This window comes from Danio rerio, chromosome 25 (genome assembly GCF_052040795.2).
Source record: "Danio rerio strain M-AB ecotype USA chromosome 25, GRCz13ab, whole genome shotgun sequence".
In the NCBI taxonomy this organism is placed as follows: Eukaryota; Metazoa; Chordata; class Actinopteri; order Cypriniformes; family Danionidae; genus Danio; species Danio rerio.
In genome coordinates this window covers 30,789,534-30,800,000 of record NC_141045.1, presented here as the reverse complement: position 1 = coordinate 30,800,000, position 10,467 = coordinate 30,789,534, and the positions used below count along the sequence as shown (strand labels likewise).

The following is a 10,467-nucleotide window of genomic DNA, read 5'->3' as shown; positions in this document are numbered from 1 at the left end:
ACTCCAAATAGCTACTCGCATGGGTCCTTGAGGCCATCAAAGAAATAATAGGAGATCTTAATTAGGGCGGATTCTCTTTAATCCAGTTCACCGCGCCTGGACTGTAATGTCCCATTGAGACTCAGTGCAGGTGAAAGTACAATTCAAAATTCCACCCTTTTCATCAAAGCTGCTGAAATGCTTGTGAACATCTACTAGGTTGATTGGGGAAATCTGGGTTTGAATGAAAGGAGGAGAACCATCAGAGATTTTTTGGAAGTCTCCAGCCAATTATCTGTAAGGCGATGTTTCCACCTGGATTGTTTATAGTGTTTGGATTATAAGTGGTCTGCTGAGACACATTTGTGACCCTGGACCACAGTATGTTGCAGGGATATATATCTGACAATAATCAAAATGACATTGTATGGGTTAAATTGATCAATTTTTAATTTATGCTGAATAGCATTCCGATATCAGTAGGTAGTGCTGTCGCCTCACAGCAAGAAGCTCGTCCGTAGTGTATGAGTGTAAGAATGAGTGTGTGTAGATGTTTCCCAGGAATGGGTTGTGGCTGGGAGGGCATCCACTGCATAAAACGTGCTGGATAAGTTGGCAGTTCATTCCGCTGTGGCGACCCCGGATTAATAAAGGGACTAAGCTGAAAAGAAAATGAATGAATGAATGAATGAATAATTCCGATATTAAGCAAAGATCAAGTTTCATCGAGACATTTTGTAAATTTTTCACTCTAATTATATCAAAACTTAATTTTTGATTTGTAATGTGAATTAAACTAAATTCTCTTTTTAAAAACCTCAGATTCTACCATTTTAAATACACTCAACAGAAACACAACATTTCATACACACATGAGAAAAATTCAAAGATCCAATCATTTTTCTATGCACACCCTTTTCTCCCAAATTTTGTTCACACATCTGTCTAATGCTACGTTCCAATTTGCATACTCATACTATGTTCTAAAAGTATGTAATTTTTGTGAAGAAGAAGTACATCTTTCTTAGTGTGTAACAGAAGAGTATGCAAGCATTGGGGCATACTACTTCCTTTGCTTCGTTACATCCTTTGTCAATCATCTTGACACGTCATGCACATTGCTTTCATATTTAATTACCTACCATGTTAAAGATGTAACAAATTAATCTGTTATTTGCGAGGCTTTCATGCAGAGAAATCTCCTCAGGACTATAGATAATTATACATTTACACATTTTTTTGAATTTTTACAGTAAATAGTACACCATTCGGGGCGAAGAAGTGGCGCAGTAGGTAGTGCTGTCGCCTCACAGCAAGGAGGTCGCTGGTTCGAGCCTCGGCTCAGTTGACGTTTCTGTGTGGAGTTTGCATGTTCTCCCTGTGTTCGCGTGGGTTTCCTCCGGGTGCTCCGGTTTCCCTTACAGTCCGAAGACATGCGGTACAGGTGAATTGGGTAGGCTAAATTGTCTGTAGTGTAAGAGTGTGTGTGTGGATGTTTCCCAGAGATGGGTTGCTGCTGGAAGGGCATCCGCTGCATAAAAACTTGCTGGATAAGTTGGCGGTTCATTCCGGTGTGGCGACCCCGGATTAATAAAAGGACTAAGCCGACAAGAAAATTAATGAATGAGTACACCATTTGGGAACCGCTGGCATGCTCTTTTCAACATAATACCGTTTGGGACAATCAATTGTATTTTGAGTAATATTTAGGATGGATAGTATGCAAACTGGGACACAGTGGCTGTTTTTCAATTCCAATAATGCAGACTTGCTTTCTCGTGGAGACCGGTCTTGCCAGGTTACCTCGGAAGAACGAACTTGGGAGACTGCTAGAACAGAGAACGCATGCTCTGAGAAATTAGGTGCTGGGTTCCTGATGGTCACATGAACTACACGCATTTTTAATGATTTCAACATATCAGCATTTACACAATGATTTATTGTTGTCCCGCTTTTCAATAACATGCACTAAAGCCTTACAAATATAGTTGCACAATACAAATAATAGATTGTAATGCAAATTTCAGCAAATAAACACCCCTAAGGCTCATACACATCGGCACGCTTTTCATTTGTGTTTATCATCAGCGTTTTGAGATATTTTTCCTCATTCAAACCCAATTGATTTTCACTGGCGTCGTGAACGGTGTGAGCGGGCTTTAATGTGGTTATGCATTTACTAACATTTTCATCTTTTACTTTCACCGTCTCATTTAGAGAGACTCTTGAGATAAAGAAGTTAAATATCTGAACTTTAATATTAAACAGGTATAAAATGCTGCGCTTTTTTCAGAATCAGCAGCAATGACTTCTGAAACTTCTGTGAGTTTTACACTCAAGTCTGCATTAACGCATCCTCAGTATCAAAAACGCATCCAGGAACTTTCAAGCGTCTTCTGTTCTTGCGGTCTTGAGTTTTGAGTTTGCTGCGTTGGAAAGTTCAAGCTTGGTGAACTCTGACCTATAAAATTGCATCACATGATTGCTTAAGACCAATCGAAGATCAAAGCATGGTCGGCGCTAGTGGTGTAGTGGTTAGTATGTCAACAGATGCACTCCGGTGCTCACGGACCCTAGTTTGATTCCCGCCTCAGGGTCCTATGTTGATCCTTATCCTCTCTCTGCTCCCCTGGTTTCCTGTCAATAAATCTCTACTGTCCTATCCATTAAAGGTGAAAACCGTAAAAAAATTATTATACAAAAAAATTGTAAAAAAGATCAAAGCTTGACATCTCTGTACAGAAATTTAAAACATGAACCAATTGCTCACTGTTTTAAATGTCTAATTATCTTGTTTAGTCCTGCCCCTTTTCACAGCGCTGTACAACAGAATGTCGCATGCACATTCTCTAGTGTGATAGCAGCATCAGTGAGCTCTTCTCCCTTGCCAAAATAATCCATCCACCTCACAGGTGTGGCATATCAAGATGCTGATTAGCATTTGCTTCATGCAGTACAACAAATCTCTCCATAATCCCATGCAGTCATTTAGGGTGTTGATTGTAACCTGTGAATTGTTGGTTAGCTCCTCTTTAGAGGCTGTGTAAAGTTGCTGGATATTGGCTAGAACTGGAACACACTGTGATATACACTGATCCAGAGCATTTTAAACATGCTCAATGGGTGATTTTTCTGGTGAGTATGCAAGAACTGTGGTGTTTTCAGCTGCTAATAATTGTGTACAGATCCTTACAACATTGGGCTGTGCATTATCATGCTGCAATATGGTGCAACAAAATAGGCCTCAAGATCTCATTGTTATCTCAGTGCATTCACTCCGTAACAAGCAGCTGTGTTCATTGTCTTTAACATACGCCTGCCCAAACCATAACCCCAACGACACCATGAGCCACTCAATTCACATTGAGCGAATTCAATTCGAAGTTGGCATCAGCATAGAGGTGGATGGATTATCTTGGCAAAGGAGAAGTGCTCATTAACTAGATTTAGGTGGAGGTGTGAACAATATTAGAGAGAAATAGACATTTAGAATACATAGAAAAAGTTAGATGTTTGAAAGCAGCTCATGAAAAAAAATATTTTTGTTGTGTGTAAAGCTGTTGAAATGCTATCCTATTAAATTTAGAATAATTATGACAACAAATTGTCTTCAGTAGAAGCAGAAGTAGTATCAATTACAGATCTCAATTAAAGAAAAGACCATTATGACTGACTTTGTGATATAAATAGTGGTGTGCAGTAACAAATTACAAACACTCAAATCACTTTAATTTAGTAGTTTTTCTCAGGAGTTATGTTACTAAATAATTTACTTTAAGAATTGGAGAATTTATTTAGCAGTTTAAAAATGTCTACTTCTATTCCAGTACATTTTTAGTGCTGTATCAGTACTTTTACTGCCTTGCAACCTTTTAACATGCAGTCACCATTTTTTATATTTATTATTATTTTTATGTTTACATAGAAAAACAACAGACATACCCCAAGACTGGTACATTTTATAAATGCAGCAAACATGTACTGTACAGTGCAGAAGCATTAAAAGAACAAGCCAAATCATCACGTCACTCATAGCATGTTAGTCAGGGTTTAAAGTGTATAACCTAAGCCACGGTTGCCCAAACTCAGTTCAGGAGGGCTGGTGTCCTGCAAAGTTTAGTTCCAACCCCAACCAGACACACCTAGACAAGCTAATCAAGGTGCGACGCAATTGTTATTTGCTAGTTTCAGCTCGGCGCAAAAGTCGTTTTAACATTTTTCGCCATGCTCTTTAAATAGCAAATGCATTTGCGCTCGTATGTGCACCCATAGAAGTTCTGGTCTAAAAAAGCAGGCATGTTTTGGCGCGCTGCTATTTTGAGAATATATATATATATATATATATATATATATATATATATATATATATATATATATATATATATATATATATATATATATATATATATATATATATATAGGATATAATAAGGATATATATAGGATATAAATATAAATGATTAAAATATTACAAAACATTATTTTCTAGCCTACATAAATATAAAAAAACACTGCTTTCATGCCTTCATGTTGGGAGGCTTTTTCAGTTCATTCAATTTGCTTTTGTATAATGTTATTATTATTAGCGGTATTATTTATTATATCCATATTTATATTTGTTTTATTAAAAACAAGCTTAGGTTTGCCCACCTGTCAGGTTTTAGACCATATGGGGCACAGCATGTGTTTTAGGATGTTCATTATTCATTTGCTGGAAATTCAAACTGAATTTAGAAACAGTTTTGAAACAAATATTTGGGCTTAACAAACTAAATTAATTATTTATAGGCTAATTGATGTCTGTGCGTACAAGGTTTTCCTATCCACGAGAGCAAAAATAAAAAAGTTAATAATTTATCTCATTCTCATGCTGTAGATGCTCTGTTTAACTGTTTTCTAGGGAAATGTTCAGTTTTTCCACTTACACTTACTTTACGTCATGTAAATGGCAAATGTGCAATGGTGCGACGCAACTGGCTCTTAAAGGGTATGGGAGATGAGACCCTGATTGGTTTATTCTCAAAACACACCTATAACTCATTAAGAAAATAAACTCAACCCTTTTAGACCATGCTCCATGGCGCAAAGCGGATTTTTTGGTCCTTAAAATAGCAAAAGTGGATTCTGACACGCCCTGAAAGCGTTTGCGCCCTGCGCTTTGCGCATGGACCGTCAAAATAGAGCCCAAGGTGTATATATTAATGTATGTTAATGTGTATTGTTAAATTAATCTCACATTTTACATTTAAAGTCCATGAATGGCAAATAAATGTAACCTAGATGGCACTGTTGTGAGCTACATTTTTAAATTGTGGAGTATATTCAACACATTCTCACTCCCAACTCGTCACATACTGACGCTTGGTCAGGAACCCTCGGCGTCAGTTATTGACGCACAGGGTACCCCTTTAGCGTCATATTTAGACGTGCAGGGATTCCCTATAGAATCTGTGCCTGAGCCTGAGGCGTCATATGGAGACGCTGGAGGCTCGTATAATTACCAATAGATGTCAACGCAATTTTTAAAACCTGATTTACGCCTATTATCTTAGTTTTCTTATTTTAAAAATATGTAATTTTTATTTTGTTCATGAAAAGCGTCTGTAAACGGGGTCGAAACTACTGTATGAATAAACTTCGGCCCACGTGACATCCCTTCACGGTGAGTTTAACGCCGCTCTGCTATTGGTCAAACTGCATCAGCGGTGAGTTCTCAGATGAGTTCAACTGTCAACATTAAATATTACGTTAATGCTGCATAATATATTTTTATTGGAGATTAGTTGGTGTTTATAAATATTTTATCATTTACTTTATATTTAATGAGTGAAAATATATTCGGTTGTCCAGTTTAGGGTAACTATGCCTAATAAAACTTTGATTCATTCATATTATTTATTATTTTTTTACTTTAAAAAAATATTAAATTTCAAGTACTAAGTTTAAAAATGTTTTCGGCTGATATTTTTCATTTTAAATTATTTATTAAAGTTGGGGTCATTGTATGTGGCGATCTATTTTTTACAGTCTATGCTCGCTATCCTAAGGTTCATTGCGATCCCAAGGTTCACTGCGGTTTTCCACAAGGTAAGTAAAAAGTAAACAAATAAACACGATTTGTTGATAAAGCATGTACTGTAAACTAGCGACGTTATCTAATTACATCAAGTTCATTTATTAAAAACATATTTTTCTCACATATAACGTTGGTCATGCATTAGAACAATATATACATTTTAAGATAAGGAACAGTGTAACCAGATTGTTGTTTTCCACAATAGAATTCGTGCAAAATCTATATATAATATGCAATATGCAACTCTAATAATACAAATGTATTCGTAATTGTTTCAATATTAAAGAACGTCAAGTGTTTCCAAAGGTTTATTGTAAAAACAATTATTTTCCATGCCTTAAAACAAACACACACACACACACACACACACACACACATATATATATATATGTATATGTATATATATATATATATATATATATATATATATATATATATATATATATATATATATATATATATATATATATATGTATATATATATATATATATATATATATGTATATATATATATATATATATATATATATATATATATATATATATATATATATATATATATGTGTGTGTGTATATATGTATATATATGTATATATATGTATATATATATATATATATATATGTATATATATATATATATATATATATATATATATATATATATATATATATGTATATATATGTATATATATATATATATATATATATATATATATATATATATATATATATATATATATATATATATATATAGCATAACAAAAGCTCAAGTATAACTTAAGCTGATGTATGTCACACAATGAATATCATACACTATTACCAGTACAATTTGGCCTTTACCAATTTATTTAATAAAAAAAAAAGAATCTATCATCTCTAAATTGTGGTAAAGAGGCACAACAAGCTGTCTTCTTTTCAAATATTATGTCAGTCAGGATGGTAATGGTAAAATTCAAGGATTACCTTGCACCTTCTCAGAAATTTACCATTGATCATATGTATTACAAGTGGCTGGATTATTTTTAACACAAGCAACGTTTTTTTAAATCATTATCTTAAACAGATTAAGGCTCATTTTGGACTACACTTACATTACTTTACAACTGCTTAATGCAGTACTGATGTATCTAGTAGTTTAGTGGGTTTAACTAATGTCACATCTGCTTTTATTCATTTCAGATGCAGAAACTTTTGACATATGAATTCATCTTGACTAAGGGTAATGTTTTTGTTCAGAATTAATCATTATTTAAAATCATTGTATTTTCTTTGCTATTATGTACAGCTTTTAAAAGAATGTACTTTCTTTTAATAAAGAACTCTTCACAGCACTGCAGCTAAACAGTCACAACCTCACAGAGCTGCACAACTACCCCACTCAGATCAGTGTTGAAGCTGGAACCTCATCTTGTGTACAGCAAAGGCAGAGCTGAAAATTCACTGTTTGTCTTGTATTGTGTGGTAAGTCATAGTTTTATTAATGTTTTTATTTTATTGCAACACTAAGTAGTCCATTATGTGGCCAATATGATATAAAGGGCCTAAAATGGGACTGACGTGATTATTGTTTTGATTTCTAGATAAGTACTCATGGGGCTACACATGCAGCTGAAGTTAGCTACATTGAGTAGGACATTTCTTTCAGTATACTCTTAAAGAGATTCACCCAAAAATGAAAATTCTGTCATTATTGACTCATCCTTCACTTGTTCCAAATATGTCTGAGTTCCTTTCTTCAGTTAAACACAAAAATTTATATTTTAAAGAAAGATGAAAACCTGCAAACATTAACTTCCATAGTATTAGTTTTTTCCTACTATGTATGTCAATGTTTTTAGCTTTCCAGCTTTCTTCAAAAAACTTCCTTCATGTTCAACACAAAGTAACTTGGAAGTTTTTAAAAAAGTTTACAACCACTTAAAGGAGAGTAAATAGTGAACTATTCCTTTAACCCAATCTAGTTGACTTTACTAGAAAATTGTATAGAAACCCAGTGGCTTAAACCCATTACATTTTATACAAGGTACAACTTAACAGCCATACTTGAATTAAAATATTACTGTAAGTTCAAGAAGATTGTAAAGGTTCTAGGTTAATTTAAAGTGGGCTGTTTAGTTTCACCTTGTGTAAAAACATAAAGGATTTAAGGCAACATGTTTCTATGCAGTTTTCTAATAAAGTCAACTAGTTTGGGTTAAGAGTGTAATGGGTTACAGTAATAGCAGTGAATCATGCAGGCATAAAATAAATGTTTAGCCATGTAAAGCAATAAGCTTGTTATAATTTAGAAATATTTTTAGGGTGGAGCACAGTATGCTGTTGTAGTTTTCATATAATTGATGAGTCAAACATGAGATGTGTTTTAAATTGCAAGACGTGAATTAACAATATGTTCATCAAGATTCAAATCTTGCATCTTATATTTTTTAAGGTTTTGGCCCAATAATACCCATATTCTGCTATTTAAAAAATCATGCTGGAATTTGTGTCAGCATTCCCTTCAATGAAAACTACAACAGTGGACATCAGTGGTGATAAAAATGTATGTGAAGGATAAGGGTGTTCATAATGAGAAGTGCAGTCACTATCCTGATCTCTGAGTTTGTAGAACTGACAGATCTGCTTGGAATACATGGAAACATGCTGGAAATGTTTAACCTATTATACAGTTAATTCAAGAGTGCCAGGTTTAGACACTTTACATATATAAATAAATATCACTGAACTTTCTAAATGAAACCTAACACTCATTCTTTGTTCAGTAATGATGTTGTGCACTTCTAATACTTTACAGTGGCAAAACCTGGAATAAGACATGGGAGCCCTCCAGGAATTCCTGACACTTTAAGCCCAAGTCTCCTCATGCTAACCGGATTGCAATATGACAGTCTAGTCAGCATAAACACCTGGACTCACCAAGCACACTTTGGTTCTCAGTGTTTTGTAAAAATAGTTTTTGCTATTCTTCAGTAAATACTTGAATATGTTTTGAACTTATTCTACTTTTGATGTTTAAGTTCAGAAAGTTGTAATTATAAATATAATTTGCATTTGTCATGAACTTGACTTCTTGTTGTTGTGAAAGCTGTTTATTATGATGGCATTTCCAAAGCCATCATTTGAAAAGATTTTTTGCAGTGCAGTTTTACTTGAGCTTGACATACCAGATGTATGACATGAATAAATATCACAAAATAAATATAATAATAATAATACAAAATATACATTTCCTTCAATTATAATTGTTTTTAATCATTTATATATGTATGGTAATATATTATTGCATTAAAAACTTATAAAATATATATTTTTGGTTAAAATATATATTTGTGCATTTTTGTGTGATTTTTATTATTTATTTTTATTTGTGGCATTATAAATAAATTATAAATGTTTCATTAAAAATGTATTGTGTTTATTTGCATACTCATTTACAATGAACTACTATTTATACTATTTAATGGGCACTATATTTGTCATTTAAGTTTTACATATATTTATATTTGTATACCTACATGATGCAGGGTTTAGTTACAGCAAATGCTTGAAATGTTTTCAAACATGAAGCTTTTTTATTATTTTATTATTCGTTTCAAATTAAGTATACTGCCTATGATCTGGTTTTACTATGATCATTTTGCACATCTGGTTACCCCCACAAAGTAATCTCACGGTAAATATACATTTGTATTTTTAATAAGACAATAAATAGCATGTAATATTAATACACATTTTGATTTTTAAGTTATATTATAAGGTTATAATCAACCTTCAGCCGGAAGATTACCAAATAGAGACAAAGTGTGACGTAGATTGCGACGTTGTGATTGGACTATAACTTCAAAGCCAAATTAAAAGATCCTTCGTGTTGCTAACTATGTTTTGCTAACTTTGCCACTTTACTAACAGTGTCCTTTATCAATGAGTTATCGCTGTGTTTTAAATAGTTAACGATTAACCAAGATCGTAACCCTAAACTTAACCCTAACTACACCTTTCAAGGAACTACAATTTGTAGCGCCATGTCTTTCCCCTCCCATCTATACAGCGACAAAGGATTGTGGGTAATGTAGTTTAAAGCCTTTTTGTAATAAAATGGAACAGATACAAATTTTAATGAACTAAAGACTATCTGAATAAGGTCATTGTGCATATATTTATGACATATATGAAAGCCAGGCATAAATTTGTTATTTTACAATGAGTATTTTTTAAACAGCTTTTATTGACTTGATCAGTATATATCAGACTATTATATCCAACATTATTTATTGAACATAGCATAGGTAATAGTCTTGCTGATATTCTCTCACTCATTTCTCGTTTGAAATGTGAATACTTTTTCCTTTTCTACGGGGCTCTACTCATCCCCTTTGAGTAAAAGGGCAGTTAACCTATGTAGATGTATTATC

General features: G+C 33.4%; 1 protein-coding gene across 7 annotated transcripts in view; it reads left to right on the top strand.

Moving 5' to 3' along the window:
• The window catches only part of ptprz1a (protein tyrosine phosphatase receptor type Z1a), a 180,527-nt gene that overhangs the window by 16,310 nt on the left and 153,750 nt on the right, over positions 1–10,467 (top strand). The gene's annotated exons all lie outside the window — the stretch shown is intronic.